At 41.1% G+C, this 3,974-nt stretch overlaps 1 long non-coding RNA gene across 4 annotated transcripts; it reads right to left on the minus strand.

Moving 5' to 3' along the window:
• Positions 1–2,305: 2,305 nt before the first annotated feature.
• On the minus strand, positions 2,306–3,612 carry LOC127931471 (uncharacterized). 4 transcript variants are annotated; one of them, XR_008141331.1, is made up of 2 exons: positions 3,011–3,612; positions 2,306–2,779 (listed from the first exon to the last, which is right to left on the minus strand). It is a non-coding gene; the product is annotated as an uncharacterized LOC127931471 (long non-coding RNA). The 4 variants fall into 4 exon arrangements; XR_008141328.1 differs by having other exon boundaries at positions 2,306–2,733; positions 2,965–3,612; XR_008141329.1 differs by having other exon boundaries at positions 2,965–3,612.
• Between the last annotated feature and the right edge of the window lie 362 nt (positions 3,613–3,974).

Here is a 3,974-nt window from a genome sequence, read left to right on the forward strand (position 1 = left end):
AAAACTGTGAAATAACACATATGGAATCATGTAGTAACCAAAAAAGTGTTAAACAAATCAAAACATATTTTATATTTTAGATTCTTCAAAGTAGCCACGCTTTGCCTTGATGACAGCTTTGAACGCTCTTGCTATTCTCTCAACCAGCTTCATGAGGAATGTTTTTCCAACAGTCTTCAAGGAGTTCCCACATATATGCTGAGCACTTGTTGGCTGCTTTTCTTTCACTCTGCGTTCCAACTGATTCCAAACCATCTCAATTGGGTTGAAATCGGGTGATTGTGGAGGCCAGGTCATCTGATGCAGCATTCCATTACTCTTTGGTCAAATAGCTCTTACATAGCCTGGAGGTGTGTTGGGTCATTGTCCCGTTGAAAAACAAATGATTGTCCCTGTAAGCACAAACCAGATGGGATGGCGTATTGCTGCAGAATGCTGTGGTAGCCATGCTGGTAAAGTGTGCCTTGAATTCAAAATTATTCACAGTGTCATCAGCAAAGCACCCCCACACCATCACACCTCCTCCTCCATGCTTCATGGCGGGAACCACACATGCAGAGATCATCCGTTCATCTTCTCTGCATCTCACAAAGACACAGCAGTTGGAACCAAGAATCTCACATTTGGACTCATCAGACCAAAGAACAGATTTCCACTGGTCTAATGTCCATTGCTTGTGTTTCTTGGCCCAAGCAAGTCTCTTCTTATTATTGGTGTCCTTTAGTAGTGGTTTCTTTGCAGCAATTCAACCATGCAGGCTTGATTCACTCAGTGTCCTCTGAACAGTTGATGTTGAGATGTGTCTGTTACTTGAATTCTGTGAAGCATTTGTTTGGGCTGCAATTTGAGGTGCAGTTAACTCTAAATGAACTTATCCTCTGCAGCAGAGGTAACTCTGGGTCTTCCTTTCATGTCGCGGTCCTCATGAGAGACAGTTTCATCATAGCGCTTGATGTTTTTTGCGACTGCACTGGAAATGCATTCCCGGTGACTACCTCATGAAGCTGGTTGAGAGAAATGCCAAGAGTGTGCACAAAGCTGTCATCAAGGCAAAGGGTGGATACTTTGAAGAATCTCAATTATAAAATATATTTTGATTTGTTTAACACTTTTTTGGTTACTACATTATTCCATATGTGTTAATTCATAGTGTTGATGTCTTCACTATTATTCTACAATGTAGAAAGTAGTAAAAAATAAAGAAAAACACTTGAATGAGTAGGTGTGTCCAAACGTTTGACTGGTTCTGTATGCGTCAACGATTTGGAACAAGCGCACAAACTAAACAGTTTCTACTGGGGGGATTTGACTACATACAACAAAAACAGTGCGATGAAATGATGAAATACAAGAGAAAATAAGAAGCGAATGCAGTGCTTGTCTGGCTGGCTGGCAGATCAAGGTGCGCACGAATGAGGAAGTGGTCTGGTAGTGTGGGGGGGGGGTAAATGATTATGTTAGAATGGGTATGGTGCCTTAGTCAACTGCAGAACAGTTACTGTAAATCAGGCTACAACGCAACACCCTTAGAGAGCCCACTTTCCCATAGTTTACACGCCTCACATCTACGCTCATACACAATCTCTCTGTATCTCACATGCAAGCTCTGACACATAAAAGCTATTTATACCGTGCAACATTTTCCCTGTAGCTTCAACAGAATGCTGTAAATAGTTTAGGCACGTGTTCCATTCTACGTGTTCTATTTTGAATTTACCAGGAAACACTATAAATGATGAATGATTTGTGAATGACGGATAAAATATTGAGTTGTGTCATTGGAAAAAGCTCTCAAGTAAACTTTACCAACTTTAGTTAGTGATAGAGAATTGACTTCACCCATATAGCTACAGACTTAGAGTAGAAAATGTTTTAATGGACATATGATCATCACTTTCTTTTTTTTAACCACGACTCAATAAAAAAATCACTCCGATACAAAAGAACATGGAGCAGAACACATCTTGGACGTTAGGGAGGGTGAGGACCTGGTTCCGATTGGTTCATTGATTGATTGACAGGATGGTAAACTGCGCTGTCAGACCAGACCATCCAATGGGTACGCTTTGCTTTGGCATGTCACTGTACTTACTTGTTAACTGTGATTGTCTGTTGTTTTTTTGATGATAGAAGAAGAGAGAGAACGAAAGAATGAGAGAAGAGATTGATGTTAGCTGGAGCCACTCCGGGGACATCCTAAATGATTGGGGTTGATGTTAGCTAAAGCCACTCTGGGGACATCCTAAATGATTGGGGTTGATGTTAGCTGGACCACTCTGGGGACATCCTAAATGATTGGGGTTGATGTTAGCTAAAGCCACTCTGGGGACATCCTAAATGATTGGGGTTGATGTTAGCTAAAGCCACTCTGGGTACATCCTAAATGATTGGGGTTGATGTTAGCTAAAGCCACTCTGGGGACATCCTAAATGAATGGGGTTGATGTTAGCTGGACCACTCCGGGGACATCCTAAATGATTGGGGTTGATGTTAGCTGAAGCCACTCTGGGTACATCCTAAATGATTGGGGTTGATGTTAGCTGAAGCCACTCTGGGTACATCCTAAATGATTGGGGTTGATGTTAGCTGAAGCCACTCTGGGTACATCCTAAATGATTGGGGTTGATGTTAGCTGAAGCCACTCTGGGTACATCCTAAATGATTGGGGTTGATGTTAGCTGAAGCCACTCTGGGTACATCCTAAATGATTGGGGTTGATGTTAGCTGAACCCACTCTGGGTACATCCTAAATGATTGGGGTTGATGTTAGCTGAAGCCACTCTGGGTACATCCTAAATGATTGGGGTTGATGTTAGCTGGAACCACTCTGGGTACATCCTAAATGATTGGGGTTGATGTTAGCTGGAGCCACTCTGGGTACATCCTAAATGATTGGGGTTGATGTTAGCTGGAGCCACTCTGGGTACATCCTAAATGATTGTGGTTGATGTTAGCTGGAACCACTCTGGGTACATCCTAAATGATTGGGGTTGATGTTAGCTGGAGCCACTCTGGGTACATCCTAAATGATTGGGGTTGATGTTAGCTGAAGCCACTCTGGGTACATCCTAAATGATTGGGGTTGATGTTAGCTGAACCACTCTGGGTACATCCTAAATGATTGGGGTTGATGTTAGCTGAAGCCACTCTGGGTACATCCTAAATGATTGGGGTTGATGTTAGCTGAAGCCACTCTGGGTATGTCCTAAATGATTGGGGTTGATGTTAGCTAAAGCCACTCTGGGTACATCCTAAATGATTGGGGTTGATGTTAGCTGAAGCCACTCTGGGTATGTCCTAAATGTCTCCTTACTCCCTAAATAGGCTTCATTTACACAGGCAGCCCAATTCTAATATTTTTTTCTCTCACTTATTTGTCTTTTGACTAATCACATCAGATCTTTTTACATCAGATATGTTTCAGATCTGATTGGTCAAACGCAGACAGGAATAGGGAATAGGGAATAGAGTGCTATTTAGGACGTAAGTCTCTGTTTTCATTGTGGCGTTGTGTGAAATGTTTGTTGGGGGAATGTGGGGTTTTGACTTGCGATGTGTGTATTTGTTATGTTCTAATCTACTCTTTGGCATGGTCAGTAAACGCTTCTCTTGACTGAACTCGTTTTCGTATTTTTTTTAATTTATTTATAGAAATATAGAAATCTTTCATTTTGGTATTTTAGCAGATGCTCTTATCCAGAGCGACTTGTGACAATTGTCTAACAAAATAATAACAGACGTGAAAATCTGTCATGATTTTCTTTTTGACAGAATAAGTGGTAAGATGTTTTACAATTAAGGTGAACACATTCTACTGTAAATTAGGGTAGACACATTCTACTGTAAACTAAGGTAAACACATTCTACTGTAAATTAGGGTAAACACATTCTACTGTAAACTAGGGTAAACACATTCTACTGTAAACTAGAGTAAACACATTCTACTGTAAACTAGGGTAGACACATTCTACTGT

This window comes from Oncorhynchus keta, chromosome 8, assembly GCF_023373465.1.
Source record: "Oncorhynchus keta strain PuntledgeMale-10-30-2019 chromosome 8, Oket_V2, whole genome shotgun sequence".
Classification (NCBI taxonomy): Eukaryota; Metazoa; Chordata; class Actinopteri; order Salmoniformes; family Salmonidae; genus Oncorhynchus; species Oncorhynchus keta.